The sequence below is a fragment of the Oenanthe melanoleuca genome, chromosome 3 (assembly GCF_029582105.1).
Source record: "Oenanthe melanoleuca isolate GR-GAL-2019-014 chromosome 3, OMel1.0, whole genome shotgun sequence".
In the NCBI taxonomy this organism is placed as follows: Eukaryota; Metazoa; Chordata; class Aves; order Passeriformes; family Muscicapidae; genus Oenanthe; species Oenanthe melanoleuca.
Window position 1 is genome coordinate 3,795,289 of NC_079336.1, and position 15,632 is coordinate 3,810,920.

The window sequence follows — 15,632 nt, forward strand, 5'->3', positions numbered from 1 at the left end:
AGATGTCTGGATTCTCAGTACTTCTCTGTCTGTAATGATCCATCTATAATTGGAAATGGGGGACAGACACCAAATCCGACGTTCCTCTTCCATCGCAACTTATATCTGTTGTCTGAAACAATAGGCTGCAGAAGCCTACCTCAATCGGATAGTAAAAAACATTATCTGTTACATAGTTACATATAGCTACAGACATATATGTGACTAGATAGAGACATGTACACACATATAGACACTTATATGCAGGCGTGTAAAATATATACATACACACAGCTGCACGTTCACAGATTTGCACATACAGGCACCCAGACACACATATATCTCTGAACAGGCAACTTTTTCCCGTGTACAGACATATTAGTTGCCACATTTAGATATGTAAATTATATATATTCTTCCACATGTAGGCACATGGAGACTGCATGTTACATGTGCACACAAACCTGGTCAGTTTATATAGGAGTGTATTTAAATGCATATTTGTGGATCTAGTTATACATTTACACATATATATGTTGGTATAGAGAGATTAAATACACATATTATGCAGTGTATATATCTGCTGTTTTAGTAGATGGATGCATGGATGCATGGATGGATGCATAGATAGATAGATAGATAGATAGATAGATGAAATCAAATTAATATTTTTTTCCATGCTCCCTACTATAAAATAAAGGATAAGTTGCCTCTGCACTAAGTGATGCATCATTTTAAACGATATATGATGCTTTCCCCCACATGCAATATGCTTTTATTTACATGTCCAGAATTTATCCTCTCATATGCAGTTAAACACCAAAACAGCGTCTCATCAAAGCACATTCAAGCAAATCTAAAAGCAGTACATTTAGATCAATGATTTCCACTGGAAAGCCTTAGACTTCAAGCTTATGCTGTATATTTTATAACTTAGAAATACTTTATATGGGGAAAAATAAAGGGGAAAAAAAGAGTTCAGCAAACCCTTCTGTGCACACATCTGTGTTTAGTACTTTCAGAAAACGATTAAAAATAGAGTTGGATTTGTGCATTTCCTGGGTAGCCCTCGGTTTGGAAGGGGAGAGGAGGAGTTAGACCAGTTTTAACCTTTATTTTTTTTCCCCCCAGGCAAACCTTCCTTCACATTGTCCGATTTTTTTAACACGTTGCACGGCAAAGAGCCGACACAGACAGCAGAGCCCATCTCTGCCTCTGAAAGGAAACAATCGAGATTTGCAGTGGGCTGGTGCACCAGGAGGGGAAAAAATGGGAGAAAAAAATGAGGCACAGAGGCAGAGAGACAGAGAGAAAGAAGGTGTTTCTAAATTCAAGGTCCTGTCCCTGGAAATTTCAAGCTCTGCCTGTAAGGTTCCTACAAATCTTTGTTATTCTGCAAGGGATCCTATGGGAAAGTGCACAGTGTCCTTTGTACTTTCAAAGGTCCTACAGGTAAAGATGCTTTTATATATATATGTAATCTCGGAAACGAGGAGTACTTCATCAGGAGACACATTTGCTGGTGTGTGGTTGGCTGGTGGGAAGGGTGGGCTTTGCCTTTTCTGTTCGCTTTGGCCTCAGATTAAGGCAGAAAGTATAAATTCATCCATTTTCCTCTCAGCCTCTGCACCACCCTGCCACCCCTCCCCATTTCACAATGAGCATCTTCCAAAGCCTCAACCCACAAAAGACAAGAGGCAAACAGTGGCCAGATATTACAGCAGGAGCTGGACAACGGTCTTGCTAGAAGTTATTAAAGCAGATACGAGGTTTTTTTTCCTTAGCACAGCCAGTGTTGCACTGAGGAAGAGCAGAAAAAGGGCACATCTTTGTGTGGGTTGGATTGATCATTTCAAATGAGGCAATAGGGTAAAAAAGGCTGAAAAAGGAGAAAGGATGTGAGCTGTTTGCAGCGGGATGTGCGGAGATACCCGTGCAGCCACCCTCCCGCACCTATAGATCTGAATGACCCTCTTAGAAAAATACCAAGCTCGTAAAGGGACAGTTTGCCTTCACTTTTGTGAAAGTCTTTGAGTCATGAGGGCTGGCATAGGGCAGAGTGAATGAGCTTCGTGACGGCTAATGCCTCACAATTCCGTGGCACCCTGAATTAAATACGCTCTGCGAGCTGGGGGAGGGGAGAGGAGAGGAGTGAAAAAAAGAAGACTCTAAAATAGACTTGACGTTCACTGGCTCCTTGCTAACATATTGGTATAGACAGCAAATTCTGACTTTTAAACCCCACTCTTAATATATTTCTCTTGCATTTGCAAAACGTGACAAACGAACAAGTGTTCATTTGGAAAAGTAGGGCTCTTCGCATTTTATTTTTGCGCCTGTTTTGCACCCCCACCCCCGCAGCTGACTCCAGTCTAATTCACCAATTCCAGCAGCAACACTTGCACCGGTTTATCCCTCAAACACCCAATGAACCCTGCGTCCAAAAGGCGACACACGTACCCAAAACTGACCGCTACAACACATACTTTCAAAAAAAAAAAAAAAAAAAAAAAAAAGGAAAAACCAGTGGTTTCCCGGCAGTTTGGCTCGCGCTTTTCCATACTCTCCCAAAGAAAACACCGGGTTTTTTTGTTTTGCTTTTTTTTTTTTTTTTTTTTCAGCAGTGAGCCGGGCACGGGCACTGCAGCCTCAGCCTGGCAGCTGCGATGGCGATGCTGTATGTCACAAATATTTTTTTTTGCGGGTGCCTTTCCATGCAGCCAGGGCGGAGGGAGCCCCGCTGCTCTCCTCTCTGCCCGCTCCGCTCCGCAGCGCGGCTGCGGCGGGCGATGCCCGCGGGACCGCGGCTCGCAGCGCGTTCAGCGGGGCAGCGGCGCCCTCTGATGGGGACTGGGATGGAAACACGGCTCGGATCGGGAAGAACGTCTCGTTCCAGCCCCCCTGCCACGACCAGGGACAGCTTCCACTAGCCCAGGTTACTCCAAGCCCTGTCCAAGCTCGGGCAGTTCCAGGGATGGAGCAGCCGCAGCTTCTCTCTCTGGGTAACCTGTGCCAGACCCTCTCCACCCTCGCAGGGATGAATTTCTTCCTAATATGCATTCTGATTCTTCTTTTTTCCAGTTAAAAGTGACGCCTTGGGTTTTAGCTTTTATATTTTTCAGATTCTCTGCTGCTTGGAGTGTAGCTCTGAAACTTCACATTAGGTGTAAATGAGTTCTCTTTACAGGGTAGTTGGAAACAACAATCCCTTCCCAGCCAGAGGATCAAGGACACCCGGTACCCAAAAAGCAGAAACAATGGCTAAGGGAAATGGGCTGAGACTTCATAGCCTGGGGCTGTGGTTGGACAATTGACCCAGATATATAGATGAACCAAAACTTATAAAAGTGTAAAAACTCTTGAGCGGGATCCATCTTGGATTCAACCTGGGTGCAGCCTCAGCCGGGTTCTTGCACTTCCCATGATGTATCCTTTCAATAAATACATATTTTATCCCTTTTGCTCTGTCTAGTCTCTGTTCCAGATCAGCCTTTCTAGCTTTCAAAAGCCATTTCCCCTTGTCCTGTCCCTCCATCCCTGTCCCAAGTCCCTCTCCAGCAGCTCCTTTAAGCACTGGAAGAGGCTTTAAGGTCTCCCTGAATCCTTCTCTTCCCCAGGCTGAACAATCTCAATCCTCAGAGCATCTTCCTGTTCTACTCTGTACTTGCTCCAAGAGGTCCAGGTCTGTATTTGGGAGTCGCAAACATCCAAATATTTCCTTTACTAGAAATGATGCTGATATGAATTTTTCCTCCTTAAGGATAAAGTTGCAGGTTCTTATTTAAGCATTTACTTATTCAAGCATTTACTTATTTAAGCATTTACTTGCAGGTTCTTATTCAAGTATTTACATTGATTTTTGATTAACAGGCCATTCGGTGTTTGAATCTCTACTTAAAATCAGAATAAATCTTTAATACCCCATGTTCAATACTATGAGTATTGAGTATACTATAGTATACTACAGAAAAGTGAGCGTACAGACTAGGTTGAATATCCTAATTATCCCAATGAAATATCTGTTAATAGCCCTGGGAGGGAGAGAAACTACAATAACAGGATGGCTACTTTGTTGAGGACTCAAAAAATTAATTTTAATTCAATAAGTTATGCTACCTTTATTTCACATATTTTATTTTTTTTTTTTAATTTTTCCTGCCCCTAATCAATTCCCTGTTTCAGAAATGGGCTTTAAATCCTGCTCTGCCTTTTAAATCCAGCATGGATCTCTATAAATAAAAGTCTGTCTCCCTCAGTATCCAACTCCCAGCAAATCTGTATTGTTGGCTGGAGTTTAAGACAAATCTGTTTATCCCAGCGCCCTCTGCTGCTCGCTGAGCTCATGGAAAGGCAGATTTCCGAGTTCTGGCAAAATCCAGGCTTTTTGAAAGTGTTTGGTACCTTTTCCTCCAAACCAGCTTCTTTTTTCCTCCTGATATTATTATTCTGTATGTTCTCAGGTGTATTTCAGAAATCAGCATTTTTTAATTTAAAAGCTTATTTTTAATTATAAAGGCTTTAATTTGCGTTACAGGTATCTCCAAATTTACTGCCAGCCTACCAAGGGATTTACAAAATCGTTGCTTTGGTGAGCACTTTATACCTTTTCTTTGTGAATAATACCAAAGCTCTTCTTTTAAAAATCCAGCCTTCCATAATGTTTGCTGGTAAATCTGTGTTTCTTGCTACATCTCCAGACATAACCAGGGTTTTTCATAGACTCATACAATTGTAGGATGACAGAATAATTTGGATTAGAGAGGGACTTTAAAGGGCATCTAGACAATCCCCTGCTGTGAGCAGGGACATTTTCAGCCATGTCAGGTTGCTCCAAGCCCTGTCCAACCTGACTTTGAACATTTCCAGAAGTGAGGCATCCATCACTTCTCTGAGTAACCTGTGCCAATGTTTCACCATCCTCATGGAAAAATTCCTTCATTAGATCTAGTCTGAATCTGTCTCTTTTAATTTAAAAACCCTTGCTCTGTCATTACAGAAATGCTAAAAATTCTGTATTATTTTACATTTTCCTGAACCCATCAGTTCTTTCTTCAAGGAAAGGCATCACCAAACCCAGCAGCAGGAAAGATACTTGGAGCAGCTTTTAACAAGGCAGGAAAGCTCAGTCACATGTGTTGAACCCTTATGGACAGGTCCAAACTGTTTTCCACATTTAGCATCCCCAGGTTCCCCAGTCATTCCTCACAGGACAGCTTCTCTGTCTTCTTCATCAGCTCCATTCCAGCCCCTTTTTTAGTGAGAGGCCCAAAAACTGAAGACACTGATTTTGTCTAGTTGTGATAAAAATGAGCTCAAATGTCATTCCTTATCCCTGGTATCCATTTAGTCACCAATATTTGATGCCAGGAACTGTAACTGGTGTGTCCTCACACTGATGGGTCATGTCCAGTTTCTCCCAGTCCAAGCCTCACCCAGCCTGTGGGCTCTTTGGGAAATGGAGCTTGCTGCATCACTTACTGAGGAGAACTCCTGTATCCAAGACTAATTTTGTCTGCAATCCTGGGTTTTATCCCTCTGTGCTGCCTGGGCTTTTTTTTTTTTTTCCCACAAGAAATCCAGGTACATGATGCCAACAAGGATCCTGACCTTGAGGCAATGGGGATGGGATGAAGCTTTGGCATCCCCTCTTCACAACTGTTCTACAGACCCCAAACCCTGAAATGAGCTGAAATGACTATCAGATCTCCTAGGTTAAGAATGAAGAATGTTTCAGGCTTTTTTTTTTGTTTTTTTTTTTTTTTTTTTTTTTTTTTTTTTCTCATTCCACTGTCCTTTAATCTTTACTTTGCTCTGATGTGGGTACTCAGCTCAGGTTGAGTGAACTTCAGAAGTTCAGGGAGCTCAAAGCCTTGCTCAGGTCGTGCTGCCCCACCAGGTGAGCTTGAATTGCCCAGTTGTTGCCTTATGTGTCCTTGTCTTAGCACCAAAAACCTCTTTGAACAGGAATATCTAGTGCCAACTGCACAGCTTTCCATGACCCACAGGAAAAGCAGGAGGTGGTAGAAGCAGCACTAAACTAAGACTTTATGCACGATTTACCACAGGAAAATTTATCCCTTGGAGCACAAAGGGGAAGCTGGGACGTCTCAAGAGCTGCTGTCACTGCTGCATGGTTATCCTTTGGCTCCACATCCACCTGTGGAAAGGGAATTAATCCTTTCTAAACCTTCTTCCTCCTAGAAGCCAAACAAAACACACAGAAAAGTTGCTGAACTTGTTTCCTTGGAAGTTAGAAATCAGTCATATCAGGTTATATTTCATTTTTCTCAGCTGGGATATTGACCATCACTGAAATTAGCTTGTGCATCTGAATAAAGCATATCCTTTTTATTTCTCTATTTTTCCCATTCCCAAACTCCCCTCCCTCTATATCTAAATAGAGACACAAAATCAAGAATTGTCAAACTGCACCCATTAAAGGGAGGTCTGAGTTTCAGTGAATATTTAAAGTGTCAGGAAGTTAGGAGATTCCATTTTTATTAGTTTAATTTAATTCAGCTGTACTTATGTGAATACAAAGTGTTTGCATGTGATTTAGTCAAAAAACAATATTTAAATTATAATTATGTGAGAAATTTACTTTTTCCATTTTAGTGTGTAGGCAGTAGAGGAAATGATATATTTAAATTTCATGGCAGGAGAGAGTTAATCAGTTTTAAAGGGAGAGAAGAAAAATTAAGATGTGGCCCATTATCTGTTTTGAGAATATAACTTTTTTTCCTCCAGCATCACTCACAGCCCCCCTGCTTTTTAATTTCTCCACTCTCTTAACTCTCTTTCTCACAGTAGGCACTCAGAAAATATGACCACAGGCAATGCTTTAGGGAGAGAAAAAGTTCTGGGTACATGAAAGAAGACACAGCAAAGTCAGCAAACTGCATCTATAGGGGAAATGCATTTCAGGCTTCCAAAATTGCTCATAATGTAACTGGAGTTACACCATTCCCTGGATTCTCCCTTCAGTTTGTTCATATACAGCACTGTGGCTTTCTGGGACTTTAGCCCAAGTAATAGAGGGGGTTTAGATCTTCCCTTCCCTTCCCTTCCCTTCCCTTCCCTTCCCTTCCCTTCCCTTCCCTTCCCTTCCCTTCCCTTCCCTTCCCTTCCCTTCCCTTCCCTTCCCTTCCCTTCCCTTCCCTTCCCTTCCCTTCCCTTCCCTTCCCTTCCCTTCCCTTCCCTTCCCTTCCCTTCCCTGAAACTTCCCTTCCCTTCCCTTCCCTTCCCTTCCCTTCCCTTCCCTTCCCTTCCCTTCCCTTCCCTTCCCTTCCCTTCCCTTCCCTGAAACTTCCCTTCCCTTCCCTTCCCTTCCCTTCCCTTCCCTTCCCTTCCCTTCCCTTCCCTTCCCTTCCCTTCCCTTCCCTTCCCTTCCCTTCCCTTCCCTTCCCTTCCCTGAAACTTCCCTGAAACTTCCCTTCCCTTCCCTTCCCTGAAACTTCCCTTCCCTTCCCTTCCCTTCCCTTCCCTTCCCTGAAACTTCCCTGAAACTTCCCTTCCCTTCCCTTCCCTTCCCTTCCCTTCCCTTCCCTTCCCTTCCCTGAAACTTCCCTTCCCTTCCCTTCCCTTCCCTTCCCTTCCCTTCCCTTCCCTTCCCTTCCCTTCCCTTCCCTTCCCTTCCCTTCCCCTCCCTTCCCTTCCCTGAAACTTCCCTTCCCTTCCCTTCCCTTCCCTTCCCTTCCCTTCCCTTCCCTTCCCTTCCCTTCCCTTCCCTTCCCTTCCCTTCCCTTCCCTTCCCTTCCCTTCCCTTCCCTTCCCTTCCCTTCCCTTCCCTTCCCTTCCCTTCCCTTCCCTTCCCTTCCCTTCCCTTCCCTTCCCTTCCCTTCCCTTCCCTTCCCTTCCCTTCCCTTCCCTTCCCTTCCCTTCCCTTCCCTTCCCTTCCCTTCCCTTCCCTTCCCTTCCCTTCCCTTCCCTTCCCTTCCCTTCCCTTCCCTTCCCTTCCCTTCCCTTCCCTTCTGTCCGGTCCCCTTCCCTTCCCTTCCCTTCCCTTCCCTTCCCTTCCCTTCCCTTCCCTTCCCTTCCCTTCCCTTCCCTGAAACTTCCCTTCCCTTCCCTTCCCTTCCCTTCCCTTCCCTTCCCTTCCCTTCCCTTCCCTTCCCTTCCCTTCCCTTCCCTTCCCTTCCCTTCCCTTCCCTTCCCTTCCCTTCCCTTCCCTTCCCTTCCCTTCCCTTCCCTTCCCTTCCCTTCCCTTCCCTTCCCTTCCCTTCCCTTCCCTTCCCTTCCCTTCCCTTCCCTTCCCTTCCCTTCCCTTCCCTTCCCTTCCCTTCCCTTCCCTTCCCTTCCCTTCCCTTCCCTTCCCTTCCCTTCCCTTCCCTTCCCTTCCCTTCCCTTCCCTTCCCTGAAACTTCCCTTCCCTGAAACTTCCCTTCCCTTCCCTTCCCTGAAACTTCCCTTCCCTTCCCTTCCCTTCCCTTCCCTTCCCTTCCCTTCCCTTCCCTTCCCTTCCCTTCCCTTCCCTTCCCTTCCCTTCCCTTCCCTTCCCTTCCCTTCCCTTCCCTTCCCTTCCCTTCCCTTCCCTTCCCTTCCCTTCCCTTCCCTTCCCTTCCCTTCCCTTCCCTTCCCTTCCCTTCCCTTCCCTTCCCTTCCCTTCCCTTCCCTTCCCTTCCCTTCCCTCCCTTCCCTTCCCTTCCCTTCCCTTCCCTTCCCTTCCCTTCCCTTCCCTTCCCTGAAACTTCCCTTCCCTTCCCTGAAACTTCCCTTCCCTTCCCTTCCCTGAAACTTCCCTTCCCTTCCCTTCCCTTCCCTTCCCTTCCCTTCCCTTCCCTTCCCTTCCCTTCCCTTCCCTTCCCTTCCCTTCCCTTCCCTTCCCTTCCCTTCCCTTCCCTTCCCTTCCCTTCCCTTCCCTTCCCTTCCCTTCCCTTCCCTTCCCTTCCCTTCCCTGAATCGTCCCTTCCCTTCCCTTCCCTTCCCTTCCCTTCCCTTCCCTTCCCTTCCCTTCCCTTCCCTTCCCTTCCCTTCCCTTCCCTTCCCTGAACCTTCCCTGAAACTTCCCTTCCCTTCCCTTCCCTTCCCTTCCCTTCCCTTCCCTTCCCTTCCCTTCCCTTCCCTTCCCTTCCCTTCCCTTCCCTTCCCTTCCCTGAAACTTCCCTTCCCTTCCCTTCCCTTCCCTTCCCTTCCCTTCCCTTCCCTTCCCTTCCCTTCCCTTCCCTTCCCTTCCCTTCCCTTCCCTTCCCTTCCCTTCCCTTCCCTTCCCTTCCCTTCCCTTCCCTTCCCTTCCCTTCCCTTCCCTTCCCTTCCCTTCCCTTCCCTTCCCTTCCCTTCCCTTCCCTTCCCTTCCCTTCCCTTCCCTTCCCTTCCCTTCCCTTCCCTTCCCTTCCCTTCCCTTCCCTTCCCTTCCCTTCCCTTCCCTTCCCTTCCCTTCCCTTCCCTTCCCTTCCCTTCCCTTCCCTTCCCTTCCCTTCCCTTCCCTTCCCTGAAACTTCCCTTCCCTGAAACTTCCCTGAAACTTCCCTGAAACTTCCCTGAAACTTCCCTGAAACTTCCCTTCCCTGAAACTTCCCTGAAACTCCCTGAAATTTCCCTTCCCTTCCCTTCCTGAAATATCTGACAAGGAACATTTCTGGTTACTCAATTTTCCTATTCCTCGGAAGTTCACAGGACCCTGACATGGTTTTGGTTCATATCAGAAATTTCAGGCAGCTCCCAGTCACAGTTTGGGAGGCAGGAAAGACCCAAAAGTATTCCCAGGAGTCTGAATCAAAATGAACACCTTGATTTAGAGTCCATTAAGTCACTTAAAGTTTATTAATATGGATATAAACTACTCAGTGCTAGTTAAGTCATGGCAAATAATTCAGATATAGCCTAAAAAATTAGGCACAAAATTGTTTGATTTTTGTTTGAGTATCCTAACTGCTTTCCATGCAATATTCATTCTGGTGATAGAATGTGATATTAATATTAATATAAACATGAAATTTAGGGTTGTAATCCTAAGGTAATTGTATATCATTGCTTTCATATTATAAATGCAGAAACACAATAAAAATCAGTGTTTCTGGCCTAACAGGCTAAGAATGAGCAAGTGTAAATGAAGCAATTTTAACAGTTCAGAAATTAAACATTTTGCTCTCCATTATCAAAATGAGAAACTTGAAAATTCAAATTTTAGCTTTTCTCCCACTTCTAGTTTTGAAATGAACATCAAATGATTTGATTTGACTACCAGAAGAGAACTTACAATGCAAAAAATATGAAAATCTGCACTTTGATAAGTAGATTTGTTTATAGAGTTTCAGAATATTTTCCTAAAAATATAATGACAATGCTCCTTAAAAAAAAAGGCTCTCAGAATTGCTGTTCCATTTTGACAACATTGATCTCTGTTATTAATGTTCATCATGGTCAATTTTTTCTCTGACTAGGTAATCACTTTTTTTTTTTTTTTTTTTTTTTTTTTTGGGACCCACTTTTTTCCAGGGGCTTTAAACTTTTCTCACAGGCTGGAATCACAAGACCAGTGTCAGAGTTCCTTGAATCACCAACCTTGTTTCAGTCTCTTTTTTTTTTTAATAAAGCCCCTCTTGTAACTAGTGTTGATCATAAGTTAATGATGGATCTGTAAATCTTCAGTGAAAATATAAATCAGAAATACTCTTAAAGCATATGGGGTATGAATGGAGGGACATTAATTAATGTAGTGGAGAGGGGGACTGGAATCCAGGAGAATGCTTCCCTTTCCCAGCCCTGGATTGCTCCTGTGTGCATGACCTTGTCCACACCAATTTCTTTACTGAAACTCCATTTTCACTTACCTTGTTCATTGTTAATCATCATCTATAGAATCATAGAATCCCAGAATAGTTTAGGTTGGCAGAGACCTTAAAAAACTTTTAATTCCAACCCCTGCCATGGGCAGGAACACCTTCCACCACTGCAGGTTGCTCCAAGCCCTGTCCAACCTGGCCTTGAACAAAATTAATCAAAACCAACTTGATCACATCCCAGCTGCAGGAACATCAGGAAGATGCCTGGCTGAAAAAAAAAAAAAAAATAAAAGGGATCAATGTTGCAGCACCAAGAACAACATCCAGCAAAGTTCCCTGTAATGTCAAAATTCCTTATGCCATGTGGGATCTCTTGTACAAATGAAGGGTGTTGCTGTTTGGTCAGCTTCTCTCATTCCCTGGGGGATTCCATTTGTGCATCCTCTGAATATGGAATTGGTCTAAAGCAGAGCAGCAAATCTATTGTGTGCAAGTCATGGAAATGAATGAAAACAAGATAGACCAGGAAGCATGGGACAATCACAGCTTTGTGGGAACAGAAGCTGCCATTTCTCAGTTAGTGTAACTCATGCAGAACACGGGCCAGAAAATCTGCATGGAACAACTGTTGGATGAGCCACAGTGTTCCTGCAGAGCAGGAATAATAACAATGTCTTGGTTTTACTTTTTAAGGCCATGGACATAAAATCTTTGCCTAATTTACTGAATTGTTCCTTTCTTAATCACTACATCTGATAAAGATATAAATCTGTTTTCCACTCAGGGCTTTATTGAAACTGAGTCCTTGAACTGTAAAATCTTCTGATAGGGTCTATCTGTTAACTCTTGCAGGTCCCTGTGTCACCTTGCTGCTAAGATGAATAAATTAAGCTTGTTTTGTCTTTCATTTTATGGATTTCACAGAATCACAGGATGGTTGAAGTCAGGAGGAACCTCTGGAAGCCACCTGGTCCATCCCCTCTGCTCAAGCAGGGATGCCCTGCTGTCCAGGACTATGTCTAGATGACCTGTGATAGCTCCAGGGAGGGAAGTTCACAACCTTCCTGGGCAGCCTGTGCTGGTGCTTGGCCACCTTCACAATAAAAATGTGTTTCCTTCTGTTCAGAGGAACCAGCTGTGTATCAGTGGGTGCACTTGACCTCTGGTCCTTTCTCTGGACACCACTGAGAGAAGCCTGGCTCTGTTCTCTTTGCATTCTCCTTTCAGGGATTTAGGTACATGGATAAAATCCCCCTTGAGCCTTCTCTTCTCAAGGCTGACCTGTCACAGCTTTCTCAGCCTTTCCTCATGAGATATGCTGCAGAACCTTAATCTCCTCAGGGCTCCTTTGCTGGACTCTCTGCAGTCTGCCCAAGTCCCTCTGGCACTGAGCAGCCTTGAGCTGGGCACAGCTGTGAGATCAGTGCTGAGTGCAGGGCAGAGATCCCCTCCCACCTGTATCCAGCAGCTCCAGTGCAGCCCAGGACACACCTGCTCCTTCACACCTTGCTGTGGAGGACACACTGCTGGCTCACATCCAGCTGGGTGCCCACCAGGAGCCCAGGTACTTTCTGTGAAGATTCAGACAATGCTTGGGATGCCACATCCCTTTTCTCAGTTCCCCAACAGCTTTATGAAAGGCATGTGGCAGAAATAAGCCTCATATTCCATGTGCTGTTGCTTCATTCCTGTGACAGATGCAACACGAGCCCTATGAATAAGTAGATGACATCCTTTAGTTTAGTCAGACACAAGGCACTTGGCCTTCTGCCCTCAAGTTCAAGCTCAGGCTTGGTGGATCATCTACAACCAAAAATTCCCTTTCACAGCTGCTGCTTTCCAGAGCAGACTTCACCATCTCATGGGGAAAAATACATATTTTCTTCCAAGAAGTAGAAATTCCTTTTTCATTTTTTAATAAGTTGATTACTGGCATCCAGCTTCTTGAACAATCCAGATAATTTTTCCTCTTAACCAGTTTTTTCTGCAATCTCTCAATCAAATTACAAACATTATCATCAATGCCATTATTTATTCTCATAAATGAGAATATAAACTATTGTCAGGGTAGGAACTGAAACCTGAAACTCTTTTAGGAATTTACATGTTTAATCATTATTATCTCTTTTTATGAATTTCTAGATAGATTTATATTCATTTATGGCATTTAGCATTTTGATGGATTGTTATATTTGTAGTAAACATCCTTGTGGTGGCAAGTAAAATGTGCTCTAGAACTTGATCAAATTTGTCATCACATTAAAAGGAAGATAAACAAGTTTATTTGACAGCGTTTGTTTTCTGTAAACCCATATTGATTAGTGTTAATTACATTATCCTCCTTTAATTTTTTATTAATTGAGTCCTTAGTCAGATAATTCATTAGTGGGAACAGAACTGATGCCAGACTGTTAAGTATCTAATTATGTGGATTTTTCTGTTCATATTTTGAAAATTTTAGTAACAAATTATCTTCTCTGCTTCACCAAGTTATAAAAAATGAAATATTTACTTTCCAGACAGTTGATCATTTCTTTGAAAGCTTTCCAAGTTGTCATATTGTGGAATATTGTGTAACCACAGATGAAATTATTCCTTTGTTTTTATCCATAGCATTTGTTTTCTTCTTTTGAGGCACTAGTTAATAATTGCTGTGAGAGGTTACAGAACCTGCTGCTCTGGTTTGATTATTGCACTAGACTGATCCCTGCTATTAACATCTTCCTTCTCCCTTTTTCTCATCCTTGAAATGTCACAAACATGGAAACAGTGGCTTTCCATTTCTTCAGATGGAGTATAGAAAAAACCCCAGGTGTTAGATGTAAGGAAACCAAAAATCACCTAAAAAAGCCCAAAACATTTCCACTCCTTGTGCCACATTGTCCCCTCAACATGGCTATGAAATGAGAACAATTGCATAAAATGATCTGACAGATTCTCTGCAGAGCAGAAACTGAAATACAGGGAACAAAATAAAGCTCTTGTGTGGATAACACACACTTCTAGATATATGCAGCTAATGCACACTGAAATCAGATCAGGAATTATACATGGGCTGGTGTTTATTCCTCCCAGAAGCAGTGGGTGCTGTTCAGCTGTGCAGTGACACTCACTGTGCTTGTAGGACAGGTTTTTAGTGGGACAGGAGAGGTTTGGGAGCAGCCACGTGTGTTTCAGGGGTTAAAGAGAATCCAGTTGTGTTGTCATTACCATTTTTGAGAATGAGAATTTTGGGGAAGTAACAAAGGAATAATAAAACAGTAAATAGCTTGAGCATTGCTCTGCTGTCTCTACTGATCTCCCATACTCTTCTAATGCTAGAAGAACTCCTGGAAAAGTTTTGGCTTGGATTAGCTGACAGTCTGCCAAGGGGTAGCACACATCAGAGATCTTTCCTCCTGTGCAACCACATTTTTTGAAGGGGAAAAGCAATGCTGAATTGCTTTTGTGAGGAATACAAAAAGTCCCATAGAATAAGGGGAAAATATTGCTAATAAACAGAGCTGTCTGGAATTAATCCTGGCCTATTGAAGTCCATGGGGATTTTGTTATTGACTCAAGCAAAGGCTGAACAGGGTCATTAAGATAGCCTCAAGGTACCTGAGAACCAGAAATGGAGGATGTAGTGTGATATTGGAAAATAAAAGGAGTTATCACTCTTTTGGGCTATTCAGTAACTAGGTGAAAGGAGGAAATGAGAAGATCCTCTTTGAATTGGGATTTAGAGGACATTGCTCCCCATAGTTTATAATATCTAACAATCTTTAAAAATTATTCAGTGAATCAGAGTTTTGTTTGTCATTCCAAGAATTATTAGAGTGACACCAACATTAGAAAAAGGCTTTAGCATTTTGGGATATAAACAGTCTGCCTATATTTTTATTATTATTATTATTATTATTATTATTATTATTATTATTATTATTATTATTATTCCTTTGCATTAGCATTGTTAGCATTATTATTATTAGAATTATTATTAATATAATTTTTATTTTTATTTTTATTTTTATTTTTATTTTTATTTTTATTTTTATTTTTATTTTTATTTTTATTTTTATTTTTATTTTTATTATTTTACACAGATCATCCTCATTGACAGACATTATTATCATTTGAATGATGTAGTTGTTTATTTTGTCTGCAAGGTGTGACTTTTACTTTGATCCTGGGGTCATTCAGCAGCTACAGTTGATGCAGCCTTTCACATTGGAGTCTGGGAATGTTCCCTCTGATCCTGACAGGACTCCCTGAAATATGGGGCTGACAGATATGACACAGGAGATTCACATCATAATTCTTTAACACTTATTTCAGCATTATGAAATGAAAAATGCACCTTACTCCAAAAGCTGGTTTGTGATTAACTTCTTTTGGCTTTGGCTTCATCCTTGGCTCTGTCCCCACATGATCCTTGCTGATAGTTGCTGTGGCACGTTTGTCTGACCTGAATTATGTGCAGATATTTAACGGAATGTTTTAATGACCTTCCTGAGGGCAGGCTGTCTTTGCTGCACTTTGCACAAAGTTCAAGATGATCTGTGTGTCAGAAGTGACTGATAGGAACATTTTATGTAGTGAAACATAATCCACTACTCAGAAGGAGCAGCTAAGTGGCAAGAAGCTGCTTATGAAAGCTGAGGTTACAGACCCCTGAGAAAGGCTACCCAGAAGGTACTAACAGCAGCTGAGATTGAAAAGTCAAAATCCATCTCTTATCATAATTGAATGAGTAATAAATGAGATGCAGTTTAAATTTTGGCAGGTAATTAACAACAAAAAAAATGCACAGAGCTGAAATGTACTAATAAATGAAGACTGAAATATATTCACTGCCCTAAATATTGGTTTTGCTGATTGAAATAGCTGGAAGAGCACATAGATAATCTGGCCCTGCTCCCTGTGTGTCTTGCAGAATGCATCACATGTCAG